The sequence below is a fragment of the Cetorhinus maximus genome, chromosome 2, assembly GCF_964194155.1.
Source record: "Cetorhinus maximus chromosome 2, sCetMax3.hap1.1, whole genome shotgun sequence".
Classification (NCBI taxonomy): Eukaryota; Metazoa; Chordata; class Chondrichthyes; order Lamniformes; family Cetorhinidae; genus Cetorhinus; species Cetorhinus maximus.
Genome location: NC_135880.1, coordinates 108,311,781 through 108,338,058, shown reverse-complemented (window position 1 = coordinate 108,338,058; position 26,278 = coordinate 108,311,781). Strand labels below are relative to the sequence as shown.

The 26,278-nt window shown below is 43.9% G+C and overlaps 1 long non-coding RNA gene across 3 annotated transcripts in view; it reads left to right on the top strand.

Annotated features, from left to right (window-relative positions):
* The window catches only part of LOC144696630 (uncharacterized), a 37,633-nt gene extending 11,837 nt beyond the window's left edge, over nucleotides 1-25,796 (top strand). For all 3 annotated transcript variants that reach the window (XR_013580213.1, XR_013580215.1, XR_013580216.1), the window contains exon 3: nucleotides 25,564-25,796. This is a non-coding gene — a long non-coding RNA (uncharacterized LOC144696630). The remainder of the gene's footprint in view (nucleotides 1-25,563) is intronic.
* The last annotated feature ends 482 nt before the right edge of the window (nucleotides 25,797-26,278 follow it).

Here is a 26,278-nt window from a genome sequence, read left to right as displayed (position 1 = left end):
ACACTGCTGTCTCTCCCCTCCACTCCGAGCACGTGCCTGCAGGCCTCTTCCGCTATCCCAGCCACCTGCCAGTCCTGCGACCGAGGAACAACAATCTGCTTCAGGACACCTGTTTGGCATCCGCAGTCTGCCTGTCAAAATCAAATGGGGTCAAGGCCACAAAATTGTGGTTCTTCTTCACCGCCCATCAGTTGTCCAATAATTAAGATCCTTGCTCAAGAAAGGATGAAGGGAGATTAGAGGAACTTTCAGCCACAGTGATAGACATGCACAGACGAACCATAGATACAGGTGGAAAGAGAAAAAAAAGAACCATAGACACACACCGATTAAAAACGTTATTTGCATTTATTTAACACAGTTCATGTCTTCAGCATATCCCAAAGGAAATACTTTTGAAATGTAGTCACAGCAAACACAGAAGTCAGCTGACACATGCTAAGTTTCAGCTGTGAGATAAATCACCAGTTAATGAACACAAGCAAAATACTGCAGATGCTGGAAATCTGAAATGAAAACAGAAAATGCTGGAAATACTCAGCAGGTCACACAGCATCTGTGGAGAGAGAAAAATGGAGTTAACGTTTCAGGTCAGTGACCTTTCATCAGAATTGGGAAAAGTTAGAAATGTAATAGGTTTTAAGCAAGTGAAAGGGGGGAATGTGAGAAAAAGAACAAAAGGAAAGATCTGTGTTATGGTGGAAGACAGGAGAGATTAAGCGACAAAAGAGTTGGTGGAGCAAGGGCAAAGGGAGTGATGATGGGACAAAACAGGTCTGGAGGAGATCTGAATAGCAGAAAGATGAACGGCTGCTGTCTGAAAAAAAAAGAGAAAAACAAATAAAATCAAAACCTGCAAAGAAAAGGGGAATAAAATGGGGGCAGAGATTACAGTCTGAACAATTGTTTTGCTCTCTTGAAGGAGCGCCCCATAATGCAGCACTCGCTCATTTCTGCACTATATTGTGGCCTGAATTTCCGTAAAGCCAGAAGGGCTCTGCCCCTCAACCAAAATGGTGCCAAGGTCCTGCCTCCGAACCACAATTTTCACTAGTCGGTGGGGGGACCGAGGGCAAGTTGAACTTTGCACATGTGTGATTCACAGAGGCAGCTGCACATTTAAAAGTTCAGCTGCCTTCAGTTTGATGTGATTTTTGTCAGCCAGGTTTCTGAAACACAACTTGTGGCTTTACACATTCAAGGAGAAAGTCTAAACTTACCAGAGTTCTTTGGAGAGGTCAGGTACCCTTTTTGATAGCGTTAAAAAGTTTTACCAAGTGCCAATGAACCTCCACAAATTCAATTACAGGTATGCAGCTGACACCCAAGGGAGTTGGAAGGTGGGGTCAGTGGCCTTGGAAGGGCAGATGTTTTTGTCCCTTGCGACTCAGGCATCCTGGTGAGTGGAGAGTGTACGAGAGAAGGGAACAATACGCATCATGGCAAAGAAGCTGCAAAATGGGGATGGCAAGTTTACACATTCATGTCTTGGGGAACATGCGTGTGAGCATCGTGAAGCCAGAGGGAAGGGACCAAGCCAGGAGTTAGAGGCAGTGCCATCTGCTTCTGGGAGCAGGAGGAAGACAACCAGGTTTCACCCTGAGATAAGGGTCTACTGACTGTGGCAGTCATATGACAATATGACTGAAAAGCAATGCAGAAAATGGCTGAGGTTAATCCAGGAATTGGTCACCTACATATGTATCATAGTCCAACAAGATCTCAAAACACAGTGAGTTGATCCTTATGTCCTGCCAGTGGCTTTCAAGGTCACCATGGCTGTGCATTTTTATGCAGCTGGCTCTTTCCAAGGCTCAGCAAGAGACCACTACGGCATCTCACAGTCAGCCACACGCTGTCACTAATGCCCTCTTTTCTTGGGTGGAGAAGCACATAAACTTTCCATTAGATGTGGCGTCTTAGACACAGAGAGCCAGGGAGTTGGCAGAATTAGCAGGTTTCCCTCAGGTGCAGGGGGCTATCGACAGCACCCACGTCACCACAGGGCACCAATGCATCAAACTGACACCTTAGTGAACAGGAAAACCTCCTACTCCCTGAATGTGCAAGTGGTTTGTGTCCACACGAAGGTGCTCCTGTAGTCTGTATACGGTGCCCTGGGAGCTGCCACAACTCATTTACCCTGAGGAATTCCCAACTGTCTCAGCTTTTACAAACACCTACACAGATCCATAACAAAAACAGAATTACCTGGAAAAACTCAGCAGGTCTGGCAGCATCGGCGGAGAAGAAATCAGTTAACGTTTCGAGCCTTCATGGCCCTTCGGCAGAACTGAAGCATAGTTAGAAGAAGGGAGAAATATAAATTGGTTTAAGGTGGGTGGGGGGGTGGGGGGGTGGTGGGGGGAGAGAGAGACATTGAGGGTGTGGTGATTGTGGAGATGAGCAGATAATCAAAAGATGTCACAGACAAAAGGGTCAAAGAGGTGTTGAAGGTGGTGATATTTGTCTGAGAAAAGTGCTAATGAAGAATGGAAGACAGGATATTCAAAGTACAGCTCTAGTGGGGGTGGGGTGGAAAGACTAACAAGGTTTTAGTTTTAGATTTAAAAATAATGGAAATAGGTGGGGAAAGAAGAATCTATATAAATTATTGAAAAAAAAAAGCGGGGGGAGGGGGGGGGGAGAATGGGGTGGGGATGGGGGGAGGGGGAGTTTAAGATTTAAAGTTGTTGAATTCAATATTCAGCCCGGAAGGCTGTAAAGTGCCTAGTCAGAAGATGAGGTGCTGTTCCTCCAGTTTGCGTTGGGCTTCACTGGAACAATGCAGCAAGCCAAGGACAGACATGTGGGCAAGAGAACAGGGTGGAATGTTAAAATGGCAAGCGACAGGGAGGTTTGGGTCTTTCTTGCGGACAGACCGCAGGTGTTCCGCAAAACGGTCGCCCAGTTTGCGTTTGGTCTCTCCAATGTAGAGGAGACCGCATTGGGAGCAACGAATGCAGTAGACTAAGTTAGGGGAAATGCAAGTGAAATGCTGCTTCACTTGAAAGGAGTGTTTGGGCCCTTGGACGGTGAGGAGAGAGGAAGTGAAGGGGCAGGTGTTGCATCTTCTGCGTGGGCATGGGGAGGTGCCATAAGTGGGGGTTGAGGAGTAGGGGGTGATGGAGGAGTGGACCAGGGTGTCCCGGAGGGAACGATCCCTACGGAATGCCGTCGGGGGGGTGAAGGGAAGATGTGTTTGGTGGTGGCATCATGCTGGAGTTGGCGGAAATGGCGGAGGATGATCCTTTGAATGCGGAGGCTGGTGGGGTGATAAGTGAGGACAAGGGGGACCCTATCATGTTTCTGGGAAGGAGGAGAAGGCGTGAGGGAGGATGCGCGGGATATGGGCCGGACACGGTTGAGGGCCCTGTCAACGACCGTGGATGGAAAACCTCGGTTAAGGAAGAAGGAGGACATGTCAGAGGAGCTGTTTTTGAAGGTAGCGTCATCAGAACAGATGCGACGGAGGCGAAGGAACTGAGAGAATGGGATGGAGTCTTTACAAGAAGCGGGGTGTGAGGAGCTGTAGTCGAGGTAGCTGTGGGAGTGGGTAGGCTTGTAATGGATATTGGTGGACAGTCTATCATCAGAAATTGAGACAGAGAGGTCAAGGAAGGGAAGAGAAGTGTCAGAGATGGACCATGTGAAGATGAGATCCATGGTTGGCTTCTGGGGATGAGGGAGGTGGATTATGGAGGTGGTTGATGACCCTCGCTAGGCAGCTGCAAATGGAGCCTGAACTGCACCATACAAACAGCCATATGGTGATCTGCAGTACAATAGTGCAGGCTATTGGCATTCTCAGAATGCGCTTCAAGTGCCTTGACTGTTCAGGAAAAGCTGGACAGTATTTGCCTGCAAAGGTTTCCTGAATAGTAGTGGCATGCTGCATGCTTAACAATATGGCACAGAGGAGGGGCCAACAACTAGAGGGGGGTAGAAGCCAAGCCCATAGCTACATCATCACCTGAAGACAATGAGGAAGATGAGGAGCACAAGGAGGAGGAGGACGCCCTTGGTCCTGGATCTGACACAGAGGATGAGGAAGAGGGTGGGAATGGCAGACCAGCTGAGGGGCAGGCCCATGAAGCCATGGCTGATTCTTTGTTGTAAGGAGTCACTGCCAGACACCTGTTAATCCAGAGTAGATTCACCTAGGCTTTTGAAAACTCACAATTTATATCAGCCAATCTTTGGTGAGCAGCTTCCACATAATTAACCTTTCACATGAAAGCTACACCCCTTCAGAGAAATGCCCATCCCCAACAAGAGAGAAAACTAACAGCACATACTGAAAGTCAGTACCATAAACATGGCTGAAACCCTGACCATCGTAGCTTTTGGCCTCAACACAGTGCACAAATACACCTTGAGAAGTCCTTCACAACCTGGACCCTTCACATATCTGTTAGTGCTTGCCAACGACCAACCAAGGTGTCGCACTGTGCCTACTCAAACCACACTGCTGAGAGTGCCAGTAGGAAGCAGGGCTTTATAACCAAGATCTACAGATATGATTGTATGTGCTAACAGTACTGCAACTAATGCACATTGCACAGGGTGAGGCCACAACTTTGTTAGAACAACTCCTTTAATTTCCTCCCACAATATCCAGCCACCACTCGCACCAGTTTCATCAGTATGCGACATCTGCAACATTAAATGCTGCAGGAAACCCCGGCCACTTAGAATCCACTACCTCTACCACCTGGAAGTCAAAGGCTTCCAATGTAGCAGGGAGACGGCACAAGCATGGTTCCCTGGAGCATAGGTGGCATCTTGAAATGTAGAACATCCACTTAAGTGTAAGTGTAACACTTACTTGCCAGTGACTGCCTTCGAAACAGCAGTCATGCTTGAAGTGCCTGATAAACTCCATCTGATCTTTGAGCCTGATCACTGATCCTTGATCCTCCCTTAAAGTCAATCATATATGTACAAGAAATGCTACTAGCAGCATCTCAATCTGCAAGCCTTTGTGTACTACTGCCTTATCTGAAGGCCTGGAGAAGGAAACACTGCCGGACATGCATGGGCACACCCTTGCTCTTAATGGCGTCAATGAGAGATAGATTTCAGCATGCAGTCTTCAGTGCCACTGGTAAGGCCTTGCTTCATTCTGTTAACATCCTCATTGAGGGTATTGGTGTACAAAAGCAGACCGAGACATATTTGACTCTGTGAAATGTATTACATAAGTGCTCATTTGTGATATGTACAAAGTTATAGTGTCACCGTGGTGAACTCATATAGTGATCATGGTGATATTGTGGCCTGGACTCACAAATGTTCCTATGAGTGCCCTCCATGCTGCCTCAGAGGAGGTGGAGGCAGACTGCTCAACTCTTGTTCTATATGGCATTGAGGAGCATGGTAGCCAGTCTCGTCATCCGTTGGGGACTTACTTCAGACTGCGGCCACTGAATTTCTGCAGAAGCAGCCACTGTCACTGGCACAGGTAGAGCAGATGAAGACTCTTGCAGAAGGGCTGGGGATTTGGAAGAAGATTAAGTGCTGAGATGCCATCAGTACCTTTACCTCCCTCACTAAACCTCCACAGCCCTAGGTTGGCCTTCAGGTGGGTTAGGTGGGGCTGGCTGCTGGGGTGCAGCAGTTGTCCATTCCAATAACCGCTCTGCCACCAGTGCAGCTATCTTGTTCAGGGAACACAGCTCCTAATGTATTCCGTGGATGTCAGCGCTCTTACTGTGAGTGGACTGATCCAGATTACTGAACGAGTATTGTACCCTTTGCAGGCAGTGACACTGCTCTTGCAACCATTCTGAGTGATGCTGCATGATGCTCCATGACATTGACCAATCTCATGGCTGGAGCTCATGCAGTCGAGTCCCTAAGACAAGGTGGAACTCATCACCGTGATGGAATCCGCCACTTGCAATGAGTGAGCTCACATTGTCTCAGGGAACACTTCCAGATGTCCACACATCTGCTGCTGATGGTCCAACTACTGTGCCCCAAAAGGTGACTTCTGGGGCCCTATAACCTTGCCCACTGGAGCATCATTGTGATTTTCCTCCCTCCCCTGAAGGGCATTGTGCACGAATATCTCTGACTCTGACATCTCCTCCTGCACTCTGGTGCAGTGCCCTTCACCCTGTGCCACCAACTCTACATGCACACTACATCCCTCTCATGTGCTAGTATCAATATTGACAGAGTATGGGCTAGTCAAATGAGACACTGATTCCTTGGACATCTCTTTCGCCTCCTGATACACGAGGGATGCGGTGGCCCGGGGGGTGGTGAGTGAGTGCTGCTGGGATCTGTGTGTGACACAAAAGGAGGTAATGAGATTTAGCCCTTTTCATTGTGAGAGCACGCTCTGATACACGCCATTGCCTTTAATCATAATTGCAGTGTCCTAATAATGCAACCCAACCTTTGCACACACTCTCATACCAACATCCCCTTGTGCTCAGTGAAGCAACAGGATCACATCCACCATTACCACCATGTTCCAAAGTGCCTCTACCACCACCTTTAGCACCTGCTGCGGGCAATTCACCATCCCCGACAACCAACCGGGTGGCACTCTGGCAACCTCTATTGCAGTCTCCTCCACATTATGGATCACCCATAGTCTCGCAGATCCACTCCCAGTCTGTGCCATCTCCCTGGCATTGTGTGCCCTCTTGTTCTGCAGACAGAACATAAAGGGTGCGGTTAGCCTAATATAGAGTGCCGCTAGGGACAAACATCTTGATTCTGGCAATGCAGCATGGTGTACATTCACATCTCCACTGTGTGCACTGACTGAAGCTGCTTGGCCAAGCCTCTGTGCTATAGGAGAGGAATGTGCCAGGTCTCCCATAATAGGTGCAGCATTCAGATGTAAACCATCACTTGGTCCTGTGTCTGGTTGTGCCAAACAACTCACCTTACTGGAGTGCAGCGATGGACCCTCTCCCTACACTGTATCCATGAACTTCCACGGTCCCCTGCTGCAACTGCTGTGGTGACTATCTTCTGCCATACCCTCTTAGTCTTAGTGGGCGGGTTGTGCCAGCCAAGGAGGGATAAAATGAAGTGCTGCCTCTGTACCTTATCCACCAGGATCAACACGTCTTGGTCGCTGAATCTGGTCGCCGACCCTCCCACTCCCTGGGCGGGATGAGGTTTCCTAAAGCAATTAAAAACAAAATAACAAATTTAAAATGTAATTAATAACATGTCCCTGCTCTGTGACTGAGTCACATGAGGGGACATGTTTTATTACATTATTTATTTCTTTTTTTTTGAAAATGCTTCATCTCTTTGAGGCAACTCTGTGCCTGAGGGAAATTATGAAGCGCGCACTCACGCACATGCACAAAGGTCGCGCTCACCCGACTCGTACTCCACCTCCCACCCGCACAGGCAGCGCTGAGCACTGCTGCTTGCATTTCACGCTGGCTGGGTCTTAATTGGCCTGCCAGCGTGAATGCGCCTTACAGCCTCGATCGCGGGCGGTGGTCGGCTTCCTGACCACCCCCGCCCGCCCCCACTGAGCCCGCCCAACAAGGGCAAGATTCTGCCCATAGAGATTTGCTACTTTATCAGTTGGATGACCACTATCATTTTCATTTAAAAACATTCCACATTCATTTATTTTTGATGACAAATAAAAACCTTAGGCCCATGAGTATCCAAGGAACTGAAAAAGCATAATTGATATGAATTCTGATCTCCTTTGCTTGCAATGACATCACGGAGTAACACGGTACAACTGCACATGCACTGCATTGGAGCAAGTGCAGCCTTTTAAGAAAAGCTGCTGGGTCTCTCACATGTAAGGGGCATAAACTAAAAAATTTAAAATTTAATTAATAACATATCCCTGCTCTGTGACTGAGTCACATGAGGGGACATGTTTTATTACATTATTTATTTCCTTATATATTTTTGAAAATGCTTCATCTCTCTGAGGCAACTCTGTGCCTCAGGGAAATTATGAAGCGCGCACTCATGCGCCACCAGGGATGCATGAAGAATAGCCTGGCCAAATTTGGAGGTTTTCAGGCGTCTTTTGGTCATAGTACATTGGTCCCTAAAATTGGGCCTCACATCGTGCCCTTATTTGGTGGTCCAACTTCTATCTCTAAGTTTCTAAATTATGATTATTAATGACTAATTATGCCATTCACTATAAACACTTGGTCAGTTTTCAAAAAAATCACACTTTTGTTGAAGTACCTAAAGTGAGGCATCAAAGCGAAAGATATTATTATGTAACTCATAACAGATTCAATTTTATGAAAAACACAAGGAGGCATCATTTTAACCCCTCCTGGATGGGTGAGGAAGGAGTTGGGTGGAGGCTTAAAAATAAAAACAAGGAAAAAAGTGGCATAGTGGTAAGGTTACTTGGCTCATAAACCAGAGGCCTGGATTAATGCTCTAGTGGAATCTAAATTCAATTTAACAAATCTAAATTCAATTCAATTCAATTAACTAAATTCAATTAATTCAATTCAAATATGGAATAAAAAGCTAGTCTTAGTAATGATGACTGCGAAACTACCGGCTTGTCATAAAAAGCTAATGTCCTTCAGGGAAAGAAATCTACCATCCTTATCCAGTCTCGCCTATGTGTGACTCCAGATCTACAGTAATGTGGTTGACCCTTAGTTGCCCTCTGAAATGGCCGAGCAAGCCTTCTCAAGGGTAATTAGGGACGGGCAACAAATGCTAGCCTTGCCAGTGATGCTCACATCCCATAAAACAAATTTTTAAAAATGCTCCAATCACCCCCTGCAATGTCTCATTTATCCCGTCTAATGCCACCCCCTTCTTTTCTCACCCCTAATTATCATGATCTGTGAGCAAATGGAAAGTAGTAAAGCTCCCAATCTCCCAATTCAACTTAACTGGCATAACTTTATTCTCTAAGAAAGATCAGACAATCCCAGTCCAATTCATTCAAATGAGATTTTCCTCCACCCAATAATGGGCTTTAATTGGTGTTCTAATAGGTATTCAATATTTCATGTTTCAGTTGAGATGTGTTCAATATTTAGTGTAAAGTGCAGAAAAATAGACACAATTATTGTGAATGTTGGACTATTGCCATGTGTACAGATTCCAATCACCATTAATTGTGCTATAATATGACACCACACAAGACGGTGCAATGGTTTCACTGCAAGAAGTATGTTATTCTGGGAAGTTTTTCTGCTTCATTCTGTTTGCCAAATAAAATGAAAACCTAGCCAAAGGCTGAAGACTTTTGGCTGTAAACTGAGTGGTTACTTATTGTTGGCAAGCAGTGAATAATATTCTCGGCTCCTCACCTGTCAATAACAAGTATAGAACTGCCATCAAAATAATCACACTAGAGGATTCAAATACTTGATTGCATGTCACGAAAACAACCACTGCCAATACTATTAAACCAAAGAATTTGAGCTGAGAGGACAATTGGAAATATGCTGTTGTGTAGGCGTGCCTGGGAAATGGATTAAAGCAGGGACATCTTTTGGTAAAGTATTACTTCTTTCTTCCTCCATTTCCACTACTGCCTTCTGCCAATGCAACATACTTAGCAGCCGAGAGAACAGCCAGACAGCCTGCCCTCACGTCTTTGCCAGTGCCAATCTGTAATTGGTGGGGCTCAAAAGCAGCTAGCAGTAACTCTCTTTTGATTTTTCCTTCCTCTGCTGTGGGATATGCTTTCTTTCGACTTGATCTTTCCCCATATAAGCTGGGATCTGGAACTGACCATTCAAAGAAATTTAGGCACAATCATATTCTACCATGCCATGACATAACATTGTGACCCAGAAACTGCATGGGTGTAGTGGTATTGTCACTGGGCAAGTAATCCAGAAACCCAAGGTAATGCTCTGGGGATCCGGGTTCAAATCCGACGACAGCAAATGGTGGAATTTGAATTCAAGCAATAAAAATCTGGAATTAAAACTCTAATGATGACCATGGAACCATTGTTGATTGTCGTAAAAACCCATCTGCTTCCCTAATCTGCTGTCCTTAGTTCGTCTGGGCTACTTGTGACTCTGGATCCACAACAAAATGGTTGACTCTTAAATGCCTTCTGAAATGGCCTAGCAAGCCATTCCATTGTATCAAACTGCTAGAAACTCAATCAGTAATGATACCCAACAGATCACCCAGCATTGACCCAGGCCCTGTCAACCCTGTGAAGTCCTCCTTCCCAAAATCTGGGGGGTTGTGCCAAAATTTGGAGAGCTGTCTTACAGACTAGTCAAGCAACAACCTGACATAGTCATATCATGGAATCATACTTTACGAATAATATCTCAGACACCACCATCACCATCCCTGGCTATGTCCTGTCCCAGCAGAGGTGACGGCACAGTGGTGTACACTCCAGAGGGAGTTGCCCTGGGAGTCCTCAACATCAATTCCAGACCCCATGAAGTCTAATGGCATCAGGTCAAACATGGGCAAAGAAACTTCCTGCTGATTATCATACACTGCCCACACCTCAGCTGATGAATCAGTGCTCCCCCATGTTGAACACCACTTGGAGGAAGCACTGAGGGTGGCAAGGGCACAGAATGTACTCTGGGTAGGGTCTTCAATGTCCATCACCAAGACTGGCTCGGTAGCACCACTACAGACCAAGCTGGCCAAGTCCTAAAGGACATAGCTGCTAGCCTGGGTCTGCGGCAGGTGGTGAGGGAACCAACTAGAGGGAAAAATATAATTGACCTCATCCTCACCAATCTACCTGCCGCAGATGCATCGGTCCTGACAGTATTGATAGGAGTCACGGCCACACCATTCCTGTGGAGACAAAGCTTTGTCTCCACATTGAGGATACTCTTCATCATGTTGTGTGGCACTACACTGTGCTGAATGGGATAGATTTCAAACAGATCTAGCAGCTCAAGACTGGACAACCATGAGGCATTGTGGGCCATCAGTAGCAGCAGAATTGCACTCGACCACAATCTGTAAGCTCATGGCTCAGCATATCCCCCACTCTACCGTCACAACCAAGCCAGGGGATCAACCCTGGTTCAATGAAGAGTGCAGGAGGGCATGCCAGGAGCAGCACCAGGCATACCTAAACATGAGGTGTCAACCTGGTAAAGCTACAACACAGGTATACTTGCATGCCAAACAGCATAAGCAACAAGCGATAGATAGAAATAAGTGATTCCAGAGCCAATGGATCAGATCTAAGCTTTGCAGTCCTGCCACATCCAGTCATGAATGGTGGAGGACAAATAAACAATTCACTTAAGGAGGAGACTCCACAGATATCTCCATCCTCAACGATGGGGGAGCCCAGCACATCAGTGTAGAAGATAAGGCTGAAGCGTTTGCAACAATCTTCAGCCAAAAGTGCCGAGTGGATGATCCATCTCAGCCTCCTCCAGAGGTCCCCAGTGTCACAGATGCCAGACTTCAGCCAATTCGATTCACTCCATGTGATATCAAGAAATGGCTGAAGGCACTGGATACCACAAAGGCTATGGGCCCTGACAATATTCTGGCAATAGTACTGAAGACTTGTGCTCCAGAACTTGCCGCACCCCTAGCCAAGTTGTTCCAGTACAGCTACAACACTGGCATCTACCCGACAATTTGGAAAATTGCCCGGGTATGTCCTGTACACAAAAAGCAGGACAATTCCAACCAGCCAATTACTGCCCAATCAGTCTACTCTCGATCTTCAGTAAAGTGGCGGAAGAGGTCATCAACAGTGCTATCAGGCGGCACTTGCTGAGCAATAACCTGCTCACTGATGCCCAGTTTGGATTCCACCAGGTTCACTCAGATCCTGACCTCATTACAACCTTAGTTCAAACATGGACAAAAGAGCTGAACTCCCGAGGTGAGGTGAGAGTGACTGCCCTTGACATCAAGGCAATATTTGACCGAGTGTGGCATCAAGGAGCCCTAGCAAAACTGGAGTCAATGGGAATCAGGGGGAAAACTCTCCGCTGGTTGGAGTCAAACTTAGCACAAAGGAAGAAGGTTTTGATTGCTGGAGGTCAATCATCTCAGTTCCAGGACATCACTGCAGGAGTTCCTCAGGGTAGTGCCCTCGGCCCAGCTATCTTCAGTTGTTTCATTAATGACCTTCTTTCCATCATAAGATCAGAAGTGGGGATGTTCGCTGATGGTTGCACAATGTGCAGCACCATTTGCAACTCCTCAGATACCGAAGCAGTCCATGTCCAAATGCAGCAAGACCTGGACAATATCCGGGCTTGGGCTGACAAGTGGCAAGTAACATTCGTGCCACACAAGTGCCAGGCAATGACCATCTCCACCAAGAGAGAATCTAACCATTGCCCCTGAACATTCAATAGCATTACCATTGCTCAATACCCTACGATGAACATCCTGGGGGTTACCATTGATCAGAAACTGAACTGGACTAGCTCCATAAATACTGTGGTTACAAGAGCAGGTCAGAGGCTAGGAATCCTGCAGCAAGTAACTCACCTCCTCACTCCTCAAAGCCTGTCCACCATCTACAAGGCACAAATCAGGAGTGTGATGGAATACTCTCCATTTCCTGGATGAGTGCAGCTCCCACAACACTCAAGAAGCTTGACACCATCCAGGACGAACCAGCCCACTTAATTGGCACCCCATCCACAAACATTCACTCCCTCCACCACCAACGCACAGTGGCAGCAGTGTGAACAATCTACAAGATGCGCTGCAGGAACTCACCAAGGCTCCTTAGACAGCACCTTCCAAACCCACGACCACTACCATCTAGAAGGACAAGGGCAGCAGACACATGGGAACGCCACCACCTGGAAGTTCCCCTCCAAGCCACTCAGAATCCTGACTTGGAAATATACCAGCATTAGTTTACTGTCGCTGGGTCAAAATCCTCAAACTCCCTCCCTAACAGCACCATGGGTGTACCTACCCCAAATGGACTGCAACAGTTCAAGAAGACAGCTCACCACCACCTTCTCAAGGGCAATTAGGAATGAGCAATAAATGTTGGCCTAGCCAATGACACCCATATCCCATGAATGAATAAAAAACAAATGGTCCTGCCCATTAAGCAGGGACTAAGTCCACTGATGACCCCTGGCACTAGACCTGCCCCTGTTTGTGGGGTTATTTGAATGGGCCCCGTGGGGCAACACATCTCAGGAGCACATCACTTTGCCCCATAGGCCAGAAGGTCCATCACAACTTGCCAAAATGGGGATGATGAAAAATAAATACATTTTTAAAAAAATGCACATCCTTAACCCCATGTTTGGCCCACCTCTGTTCTATGACTTCCTGGCACACCTGATCTCCACAGACATGCCCAGTGTAAATCGTAAGTCACGTACCTCTGAGAGCTGGAAGTGCCTGACATTGGAAGCCCTCATTTCCAGCTGCGCCAATTGTCTTGTAAGAGTTGGGTACATGGGGACATCCCATGCAAGGCAAGGACCTAGACTATGGTCTAGGTCCACCATCAGGTTCTACCAGATATGCAGCAGGAGTGATCAGGAAAGACAGAAGGTTTTCCAACCCTAATTCACCATGTCATCCCAGTCAGAATTGCTGAATGAAATGTTTGCCGCATGCCACATTCTCAGACATCCTTAGGGAAGATTATTTCACTGTTGGCAGCAAAATCTTTCTCCATTACCATCTACTTATTTTTAAACTTTACTCATAAACACAAAATTCAACCCAGCCTCACTGGCTTTTGCTAATTGCCTAGAAGCTGTGATGAACTCCAGGATGTTCCTGTTTGCTTTCTGTTTGCTCTTGAGGAGATGAAAACATCTTCCTATGTGATATTTTTGTGCACTGTCAAAAAACAAACGCAGCCTCAAAGGTATAATGCTGCAAATCTGATGCAGTGTTGTTCATCGTAAATATACTCTGTTTCACAACTAGTTATGGTTTGCAGTGACCTCCTTAAAAAAAACACCATCCTTCATGCTCAGCCCATTGCCCGCAATGGAGAGCTTGCGAATTTGCAGAGCTAGTCTTGACCAATGTTTTCTTGAGCACTCAGAAATTTGAATGGGATCTGGGGATCTTGCCATTGCAAGGGTTAAATGGACAGAGAAGAGAAAGGGGAAATAGTGGCCCACTCCACACCAAGCCTAACAGCAATGAATAATTTGGACCTCATTTTTATGAATCTGTTGGCAATGTACTTTATGCCGGGAGCTGGAGAGAAGATTGCACCCCTGCTCTGCTGGTTGTAAAGCTCCTGAACATATGGAATTCCTTACATTCAGTGTAGTAGGCATTTCAAGGGCAGCACTGTAATAATCAATCATCTGTTTCACATTTTCCCTGCTTTGTCTAATGAAGACCACTTTTTGGAATCTTGAACAACTGCCTGTCTCAGCCTTTGAAGTCTGAAAATTACCAGGAGACAGTGGTCATGTGTCGAAATCATTACCTGAACTTTCACTCAGGCCTTTTGTTCCTTTCCGCCACAACTCAAGTCAAATTAAGGGACAACATATAATTTTTTTGATTTTTCCACAATACCCAGCATGTTTCTTTTGGGAACTGAGGAAGCAAATGCCCATAAAAAAAGGGCAAAGAACAAACTATTAATGTATTGACCCATAATTGGCTATAAATCATGATTAATTAGAGTAAGCTGTAATCCTTGCACTGCTGGTCACCTGAAGAGTCAGCTTTTATTAGTACCAGATGCTTTTAGCGGCACAGCCTTTAATAATAACGGCAGTTAAACACAAAAGCCCTGTCATTTTGAACTTAGTCTTGTATTTCTGTGGGAAATAATAGATGTAAATGATATACTTAACGTACAAAACTGATGGAGAGAAAGATTACCTGGGGAGGTTGGCCTCCATTCGGTGTGAAGTGCCTACTAAATGTTGCACTGATTTATTGCCAGGAGATACTGCAACAGTATGGCAGGCACGACTTTGCTGCTGCAGTGCCCTGTCTCTGACCCCACAGCCTATGACGTGGTTTTCATTTTGATGACACGTTGGGTGAATTGTGTGAGAATTCAAACCCAAGACCTTCTGGCCCCAACTGCCACTCAGCCAACTGAGTTACCTTGCCTTGTCCACATTAATATTGTACCTAAAGTATATAAACGCAGAGTTTTTGCAGAGATTAGGAGGCTACTTTAAAAGTTTTTTATGAAGTGTTCAATTTACAGCCTGGAAATGTGTACATGTGGTTAAAGCATTTGTACAAAATGACTTTGTCTGCTGTTTTAATGGAGGCATTAATCTGAAATGGGTTAACATCTCTGTTAAAAGAGTATACAAAAACATTTCATACAAATGTCTTGGCCATGTATGCACATTTCTAGGCTAACATATTAAATGAACACTTAATAAAACCTCTTAACATAGCTTACCAACCTCAAAAGGGAACTCTGGTCCCTAGGATCCTCCATGTTTTTCAGGGTCCATTATACTTTGGATATTTATACTGTGAGAAGCCAATGTTTTATACCTTTATTCCCCAACTGGACACATTTCACTTCTGATTAAATTTAATTTATGGAATTTATTTCTTTTTTCATTAACCAACAAAATTTCATTTCAAGTAGCAGAAAGTGCTGTAGCTTTACAAACGCCTGTCTTTAATGAGTGTTAGGAGGTCTCACAGAATGCAATACAGTCAGTGTAAATAGTCCCTACAATTTTTTAAAAAGGTACCCTTGCCCCATTTTTAAATTCATTTTAATCTTTCATCCAGATCTCTGTCCCACTCATTTATTATAAAAGACAAGATCCAAAAGAGAGTTCTTCCCAGAGTCTCTTTCATCAGTGTGGATTGGGTGGTTAAACTGGCGATCAGACATTTTTCATTCCTGCTGCCATTTTACCAGCCAAGTTTCTGGCAGCCTCAGGGCTGTCCGCCTCAGGCATGTGGGGGCGTCATCAAGATTGACATTTCAGAGTCTGATCATGTCATTCAGACCCCAGCATGATCTGAACTGCTGACTGTGACAGTGATGAGAATGTGTCAGAGCCTGAACCAACAATAAAACCTGGCAGCTGGCAACACCATGGTCAAAAGAAGCCCACGTAAACTTCATTTTTTTAACTTCTTGGAAGTTTCCTTGTGGACCAGAAGAAGATTCCCCCTACGTTTGGGTGGGATTTCTCTTCAAATCATTTAAATGAGCCCCAGGAATTAAATTCTCCTGTGTCTCTCGCTGCAGGGAGTCAGGCAGTTTGTTGTCCACCTTGATTCCTGTATATCCCAATTATGCCCGAGTTAAAATGGAGGCTAATATATTAGTTTGTGCTGGAGAGTTAACCTATTATTAAGCCATATGGCATCCAAAAGGAAATAATGCAACATTACGAGGAAAGGAGAGAGAGTTTTTAAAAATAGGAAAAGAAAATAATGAGTAATGAAACAAAGTGAAAAAAGAGAAGCAAATAATATGATAAAAAAATTAAAGAGCGAAAAGTAAATGAAGCGGATACATAGACAATAACAGGAATAAATAAAGAGAATTTTTCACTTTTTACATTGAAGATGTTTCTCTACAAGGGAAAAATCAGCAAATGAACAGGAGATACAACAGGGGAGAAAAATTGACACAGAAAGGGGAAGGTGGAATCTTGCTACATTGAAAAATGATTCTCATTCTGGAGGGAAAGGAGACTAAGACAGATAGGTGGGAGGTGAGATAAAGCGAGGTGAATGTCACTAGCACAGGTAGGCCTTAAATTGAACTGCCATCAGCCCAGCACTGCATTATGAAGTATCCTTTTTTAAAAAGTTACGTAAAGTATGTTTGCCTGCCAGTTAAAGAAAAGCTTCTCACAGAGAGTTTCATGTGTAACATGAGAATGTGAGAACTACTTTGTTGAATTCTTCCCTGCCATTATTACTGATTAATAACCTGTATTCCTGTACCTGTATTGCTGTTAGCGTGACATTTTAAACAATTCTGTGACTTCCAAAACAAAAAGCTGTCCATTGTTACAACACCAGGCAATGAAAGGTGACTCTGCGATGCCATAAATCAAGCGAGATTGCTTGTGAAAGACAATATGCACTAAATGTGAGGGAGGGGACACTTTCTCAGTGTTGTACATATGTGGTATGCTGTGGAATGTTCTGAGATTTCGGTGGCAGAGGTACAAATACCTACCCCTATGATTTGGTGATAATCCGTACAGCCGTTGACACACAAATCTGTTTTCCCTCTCTCCAATCTGAAGCAGTAGTTAAAAACTACAATTATAATGATAATATTCAAGCAAGGTTTTAAATCAGAAATCCTCCTGTTCAAAAACACTTAGATTGCAAGCTCTGTCATTAAAACTAAAGAAAATATTTCTACAACAACGACTTGTATTTATATAGCACCTTTAATGTCCCAAGGTGCTAATTCACACAGCATCATAAAGCAATATTTGACACCGAGCAACACAAGGTGATATTAGCTTGGCTAAAGAGGTAGGTTTTAAGGAGCGTCATAATAATGCAACATTACGAGGAAAGGAGAGAGAATTTTTAAAAATAAGAAAATAATGAGTAATGAAACAAATTGAAAAAAGAAGCAAATAATATGATAAAAAAATTAAAGAGCAAAAAGTAAATGGAGCGGATACAGAGACAATAACAGGAATAAATAAAGAGAATTTTTCACTTTTTACATTGAAGATGTTTCTCTACAAGGGAAGAGAAACATCTAGAAATGTTAGATCTCGATCTAACATCTAGAGAGACAGAGAGATGTAGGGAGGGAATTCCAGGGTTTAGGGAAGGCACGGCCACCATGGAGCAATTAAAATTGCAGATGTACAGGAGAACAAGATTATATGACCACAGATATCTCGAGGGGTTGTAGGGCTGAAAGAGATGACAGAAATAGAGAGGGTCGAGGCCATGGAGACATTTGGGAACAGGGATGAGAATTTTGAGATTGAGGCATTGCTTAGCTAGCAGCAATGTAGGTCATGAGTACAGGAGTGATTGGTAAAGGGGGCAAGTAAGGATAGCAGAGTTTTGGATGACCTCAAGTTTAAGGAAGGTAGAATGAGGTAGGCCAGCCAAAGTGTGTTGGAAAGCCAAGTCTAGAGGTAACATACATGAGGTTTTCAGCAACAGATGAGCTGAGGCAAGCACTGTCTTGGGCGATGTTACAGGAGTGGAGATAGGTTTTAGCAATGGCATGGATATATGGTCAGAAGCTCATCACGGGGTCAAATATGACACCAAGGTTGCCAAGAGTCTCATTCAGCTTCAGACAGTTGCTAGGGAGAGGAACAGAGTTGGGGGCTGAGTAATGGAATTTGTAGCAATGACCAATGAAATTGCTTCAGTCTTCCTAATATTTAACTCGAGGAAATTTCTACTTATCTAATACAAGGAGTCAGATGGTGGAGAGATCAAGAGAGGTAGTTGTAAGGTAAAGCTGAGTGTCATCAATGTACATGTGAAAACTAATGCTGTGTTTTCCAATGATGTAGTAAGGGGCAGCAGATAGATGAAAAATGGAAGGATCGATCCTTGGGAGATACCAGGGATAATAATGCAGGAGTGTAAAGAGAAGCCTTTTCAAGCGATTCTCTGGCTACGATTAGATAGATACGAATGGTATCAGGCTATGCAGTCCCACCCAGCTGGGCAACAGTGGAGAGGTGTTGGAGGTGGATTGTATGGTCAGCCATTTCAAATGCTGCAGACAAGCCAAGAAGGACGAGGAGGGAAAGTTACCTTTGTCACAGTCATGCTGGATGTCATTTGTGACTTTGGTAAGAGGCATTTTAGTGCTTTGGCAGGAATGGAAACCTGATTGGAGGGATTTATACACGTCAACAGCTATGGGGAAAAAAACGTTTGTGACAGCAAAGTAGAAGATATGTTGCCAGCTTTATTCCTAGGATTCCTTCAACACAAATAAAAGAAAGGAAGAAAATAAAATTTGGCTTAGAAATTTTGTTAAAGCCAGTTTTGGATGAATGATGAGGGGAGGATCTGTAATTTGGGTCTCATTTCAATGTTGCCAGCAGAGCTTAATGAGCCCATCCACGAAGAGGGGTCCAGGTTTGGGCCATTGCTAGCATCACAGCAAGTCTTCATGTAGGCACTATCTGAGATTGGGTCCTGGGACACGGATCAAGGTCTGAATCAGGGATTGATTGTTGTGAGTTGGGCCTGGGTCAGGGCCTGTGTCGGGGCCTGGGCTGGGAGGCAGAGCCTGGGCCAGGGGTCGGGGCCTGGGTTGGGAGTTGGGGCCTGGTTCAGATGTCAGAGGTCAGAGCCTTGGTCAAGTATTGGAGGTTGGGTGCTGGTTTGGGGGTCATGGCCTGTATCAGGGGGCGGAGATCAGAGCCTGGGTGAAGTGTTGGGGGTCAGAGCCTGGTTCAGAAGGTTGAGGGTCATGGCCTGGGTTTGGGGTTGAGGGCTGGGCCTGGCTCAAGTGTTGGGCATTGGGGACTGAGTTGGGGTTGGGTCAGGGATCAAGTGGTCAGTGTTGGGGATTGTGGGGCTCAAGATAAAGGGTCTGCCTCTCTTTTTTGTTCTTATTCACTTTGTTAGGTGGCACATTTCCAAAAAGAAATGTGTGCACACATCCTGGCCAGCATATTGGGGCCTCTTAACCAGTATCCCCCAGAAAGGCAGCATTCAGACCAATTTCTAGACCATATGGTCTTGTTCAAGAGAAATTCTGAACAAGCTGTACTGCTTTCCTCAGGACATATCGGGGCCAATTTTCTTTATTTCACTGCACCAATAGCACCAGATTTGAAGGAACTATAGTAAAAACAGGCACAGGTAAGAGGTACTGTAAAGAAGAGGAATATTCCAAAAGAATAAATGGGTTTATGAATCTGATGCCAGAATAATAGAGTTAGATTCAGTAAAATAAGAATTATTTTCTCACCTTTGCACTCTTAGCAAAAGAATAGAGCAGCGTGTGCCAGAAACACAAATCATGACATAACAAGAAAGACCTGCAAACACTGGCAAAAAAGTTGGAAATTTCCAACAGGTTAATCAGCATTAGTTCAAAGAAAAGAAAGTTTTAAGATACACAAGAAGTGCTCTGCGACCACTTGTCATGATTATGCCCATAACTGCAGAAAATGGCATGACTCACTTGAACAGATGTTTGCAGCAGGTAGAACCTCTAAATGCTAAGTAGAACAAAAAAGGAAGCTTGAAAAACTCAGCAGGTTAGGCAGCATGTGTGGAGAGAAAAAGAGGATTTCAGGTCTCTTCACAGATACTGCCTGACCTGCTGAGCTTTTCCGGCATTTTTTTGTTATTTCAGATTTCCAGCATCTGCAGTATTTTCTTTTTGTAATAGCCTCTAAATACCAAGGTAGGTTGAAAGGATGTGGGTACATGAGAAGGCCAGGCTCATCATTATGCTGGACTGATCTTCCGCTGGTTTAGCAACTGGATCTGTAATAGTGATGCAAATGACTCAGGACATGCAAGCCTATTAACATCTCAGCACTCAAGCAGGTCTAGCATCATTAACCTTTTTAAGTAGCTTGGAAAGTTTTACTATGTTTAAAGGCTCTATGGCTCCATACAAATGCAAGTTATTGTTGTCATTTAGGCAATGAGATAGATCGTGAGTTTGTGCATCAATGTAAAATGGGTAATGGCAAATCGAAGGCCATTTAACATCTCTCATGATTTTTAATTCGATTAATGAAAACAAGCTGACATTTCAATACCGCCAATCTTACACTATTGCACAAAGTCACAATTACCCTCAACAGGTTGGAGGAAACGAATGAAATCTCAAGTTAACTGTAATCCAATACTTTTCTAGGAGTCATTTGTAGGAATCTGAATCTGACATCCACATATTGTTAAAGCTAACAAAAACAAAAATACCTGGAAAAACTCAGCAGGTCTGGCAGCATCTGTGGAGAGGAGCACGGTTAATGTTTCGAGTCCGCATGACTCTTCAACAGAACTAAGGAAAAATAGAAAAGGGGTGAAATATAAGCTGGTTTAAGGGGGGGTGGGACAAGAAGAGCTGGATAAAGGGCCAGTGATAGGTGGAGATAACCAAAAGATGTCACAGACAAAAGGACAAAGAGGTGCTGAAGGTGGTGATATTATCTAAAGGAATGTGCTAATTAAGGGTAGAAAGCAGGACGAGCAAGTACAGATAGCCCTAGTGGGGGTGGGGTGGGGTGAAGGAATCGAAAAAGGCTAAAAGGTAGAGATAAAACAATGGATGGAAATACATTTAAAAATAATGGAAATAGGTAGGAAAAGAAAAATCTATATAAATTATTCCAGTGAAGCTCAACGCATCCTGGAGGAACAGCACCTCATCTTCCGACTAGGCACTTTACAGCCTTCCGGACTGAATATTGAGTTCAACAATTTTAGATCATGAACTCTCTCCTCCATCCCCACCCCCTTTCCGATTTTCCCCCTCCTTTTTGTTTTTTCCAAAACCTTGAAGAAGTTTTGTTAAAGCTAACATTTGCCCTCATTTACTATCATTCAGTCCACATAAGAATAACTGACTCCTCAGCTGTCAGTTCATGAACAGGTCATTCATACCTAAGATGGATAGCTGTAAGTTTGGTATATGAGTATTAGTTACAGAAATATATGAATGACATGAATTTATAAATGACACACACAGAAAGGAACTAAGTTGGCTTGTCAGCTGTAACTTCATTCATTTCAGTGTGTGGCCTGCCATCAAGGTTGATTTGACAAATTGAGTCAACGGCTGGCAAGACAGAAGGCAGCTTTAATCTACACAAAATAAAAGCAAAGCTTTTGAGTATAAAGTCACATTTATGCTGGCATTGTTTAAGTTCACCTTCCAGTTAAATAAAATGGGTCTATGAATCCGCTGCCAGAATAAGGGAGCTGGATTCAGTAAAATAGGAATTCTTTTTTCACCTTTGCACGCTCAGTAACAGGGTAGAGCAGCACATACCAGAAACACAAATCACAACATAACAAGAAAGACCTGCAAACGCTGCCAAAAAATTTGGAAATGTCCAGCAGGTTAATCAGCATCAAAGAAAAGACAGGTTATGAAGTTTCCAGTGTGTCACCCATCATTGCTTGATAAAGGCTGAAACTGTATTTTCCCATTGCAAATGCCAACTGGTTCGCTGCGTATTTCTAGCATTTTCTCTCTTTAGCACATATATTATGAGGCATGTTTGCTCACTAAACTTAATGGACAGAAAATCAGATGGACTGCATCATGGGAATGCTGTCTGCCTCACTTGACATTACATTACCCATTCCCCATGCTCTCTGCTCTGTACTGGGAGTAAGCCCTCCCCGCCCCGCCAAGAACTAAAACAGCACCAGTGTACATGTGGCTTAATGGATGGTCCACATCTTTCAGATAAGATTGAATGAATTGGGGATGCATGAAATGGTTGTAATTATAGATGATTAGGTAACAGTCAGGAAGTAATCTATTTTTTCTAAAACTGAAGCATTGAAACAAAAGAACAGTTTGCAATATCCAAAGGTAGAATTTGAATATTGTAAGCATAAGAAATAATTGGGTCCACTAAAAGTTGGTCACCATCGGAAACTGCTGACCTGGTTTATTGGAAATGCAAGCTGCTGTATATACTCATGTATAATACTGTGTTATGCACAGCTAAGATACTTGACTAAATATGGGAGGCAAACTCCCGTTCATGTATGTAAGGCTAAAGTGGCTGGTGGTATTCAAAAGACTGAACACTAAAAGGCAAAATAAATTATTACAGTGCAACACTACATCTGCCCTGCAGCTCTATTGCATTAATACCCTTTGTTAGGCTCCTTTGTGTTCCTTCTTCATTTTTCCAGCAATCAGTTTTGTTCTTATTAACATGCTTCACACGCTGAATGGTCCATATGTATTTATGATAGGGTCAAATGCCTAGCTACATATGGTTTACAATCATATTTAAGTCAAATGTGAGTCTCTACTTGAGACTCTGTACTGTGTACTAAAAGCTAAATGTTAATACATGAATTAAGAGCTATTCCAGAAAGATTCCAATAGAGTGGGAATTGGAAGAGGGCAGAACTGCAGTGTGCATCCATCACTATTGGAATATTGTTTTCTCAGGATGACATATATAGACATTTTGCCTTCCTTGTTTTTGACCTTAGCCACTGACTGATAGCTTTTTTTAGAATTGCCCTGCGTGACCCCAGTGTTGTTCTGGAATTTGTATCGGACTATCACAAATGCAAACTACAACTGGTTACTCATGTAAGACTTTTCAGAGCACTAGTTTAATTTCAGGAAGTATGTGGGTTGAATGCTTGAGGTCTGAAACTTTCAGAAGTACTGCCAATGATGTCAATAAGTCACATATACAGTATTTCCAGCACCCAAGTATTGTAGGCTAACATCTGCACTCTAATGTGTGATTTGCAGGCAGTGCTCGACAGAACTGAAGGTTCATTGAACTCTAAGCATTTGCTAGAGGCCATTTAAAATTGTGCTTTGAGGGATTCTTTTGATTAAATCTTTGTGAAAATGCTTAGTCTACCTTTGTTTTGAGGGCAGGGGAGGGGAATGGACAAATAGTTGATTAAAAATCACAATTTGGAGCTGTAACACTACCAATTCATCATTTGTACTGGAATTGTTACCCTAGTTTAACCCAACTTCTGGCATCAATTGCTGTTGACTTGCATTTTCCTCAGTTAGGCAATCATAGGTTCAAAGCACTGCTGCACAAAAAAACACTAATAAATCAATTACCAGGGGATAGATTGACCTGAGTATGATAAGCCAAGTGCCCAGTTAATGAAATATACAATCATAGATATAGGTTAAGTGCAATTTAGTTGTATTTAGGCATGGATAATTGAGGGTGGAAGGACAGGTTGACAGGGCAGTCAATAAAGCATACAGCATTCAGAGTCTTTATTAATAGGAGCATAGAGCAGAAGAGCAAGGAAATTACGTAAAACTTGTATAAAATATTGGTTCGAGCTCGACTGTTGTATTGTGTCCATGCAGTTCTGGGCACCACACTTTAGGAAAAATGTGAAGGCATTACAGAGAGTGCAGAAAAGATTCAGAAGAATGGTTCCCGGGATGAGGAACTTCAGTTATGTAGATAGATTGGAGAAATTGGGACTGTTTTCCTCAGAAAAGAGAAGGTTAAGTGAAGATTTGCTAAAGGTATTCAAAATCATGAGGGGCTTGGACAGAGTAGATAGGGAATAACTGTTCTCAGTGGTGGAAGGATGAGAATGGGAGAGCACAGATTTAAAGTAATTGGCAAAAGAAGCAATGGAGACATGAGGAGAAACGTTTTCACACAGCAACTGGTTAAGATCTGGAATGTGCTGTCTGGGAGTTTAGTGGAGCCAGGTTCAATTGAGGCATTCACAAGGGAATTGGAATGTTATCTGAAAAAGAAGAATGTGCAGGGTTACAGGGAGAAGGTGGGGGAATGGCACTGGGTGAATTACTTATTCAGAGAGCCGATGCAAACACGACAGGCCACGTGGCCTCCTTCTGTGATTCTGTGAATCTTATGGCCATTTCATAGTTAGCGAAATGCATGCTTGGTAGCATCTACCTCACAGGAGCAGAGGGAGAACAGAAGAAGGAGCAGAGGAATATGGAGGATGAAGCATTATCCTTACAAAATAATTTACTGACAATTAAAAACAAATAATTGATGTGAAAAGAACAACAGTTTCTGTGCTGTGTTCATTCCCAAAGGAGATATGGAGGTGGGGGGGGGGGGGGGGTGTGGATGGGAGAGGTTGGCTAAACCCTGAAACAGGCACAGGGATCCCAGTATGTAATTAACCCGCATAAAAGCAAAATACTGCGGATGCTGGGAATCTGAAACAAAAACAGAAAATGCTGGAAAAACTCAGCAGGTCTGACAGCATCTGTGGAGAAAAAAAGATTTAATGTTTCAAGTCCGTATGACTCTTCTTTAGCTCTGAACATTAACCCGTGCCTGTTCATGGCATAGTAGGCAGCACATTAAATCCATGCTGCTTTAACTGCTTGCTGGCTGCAGCCACTGTTCATTGGTTGCACTTATCAGTGTGGGGCTCAATTTTGCAAGTGGACAGTTCTATTTAAAGGGGAGCTGCATTGCGGCTGCAAGAAGTGGGTGCTAGCCATTGGAAAACAGAACCTGTGCTCTGATACTTTGAGCAATGACTGAACATGTGAGCGTGTGTGCACCAAAGCTTTCACTCCACTTGGTGGAAAAAGTGGAAAGATGTGAGGAAGCTCTCCAGATAGATGCTGAAGAGGCAATGGGAAGAAGTAGCAGTGCAAGTCAGTGCCGGATGTGCAACTGCAAGAACAAGGATGGGTTTCAGGAAGAGATTTAATAATCTCACATGCATTGTGAAGGTAAGTGAGTTTGTCTTCAAATGGTGCAACCTACCAGCTGCAAGACTAATTTCATCCACTGATGATTTCACCCCACCCCCACCATCCACCTACCAAGAATCTCTACCAAACAATATTCAACCCTCTCAGTTTATAAGCTTTACCTCACCCTTATATACTGAGCCTCACAGACATTATTCATAGCTCACACAGATTGGCAGCTATTCAACCATGACAGCCACATAACCCAAATATATTTCAGAATGCTTACTGACAAACCTGATTCTCTCTTGCAGGAACAGGTGGCACATCACATGAGGCAGCACCAAACATCTAAAGAAGGAAAGGCAAGCCTTGATGTTTTAACCTCCATCATCTACAAGAACATTTACCACTCTGTGTGAAAGCAATGATGAGCAACACTGCCACCATGCATGTCTAATTCATTTGCTGTACTTGCAACCTCTGCCACTGATTGATTGTACAGGGCTCTTACTGTTACATTGCACTCATTATAATCACTAAAGCACTGCTAATGAAGGCTTCCCAGTACATTCATTTCCACAGGGTTAAGAAAGCATCAGGTAAACACTCAAAAATGGTATATGTTGTATAGTAATGTGGCAAGGCATAAAAAAATAGGCAAATACATGCACTTTTTTTAATCCTCTGGAGCAGCAAATTATCTCCTGGAGTGTGAGTTTGATAGCCTTATCCAAGGGCTATGTCCAAAGTACTGCCACTCCATGTGATGAGGTTCCTCTGGCTGCCGGTCCTGCTGCTGCTCCTTTGTTCCAAGACTGGACTTGGTGATGCAACCGGGAACTATACTGGTCTCAGAAAGAATCAGGAATTCCTACCTGCAGCCCAGGGTCCAATCGTACAATGAAGCAGCACCCCAGATACAAGCTTCTGCAAACACTGTGGAAAGAAGGTTAAACTGGGGTTTGGAGGAACGGGGGTTTGGACAGAGATGATGGCTTCATGAATTAGAAGAAGTGGCAGAAACAA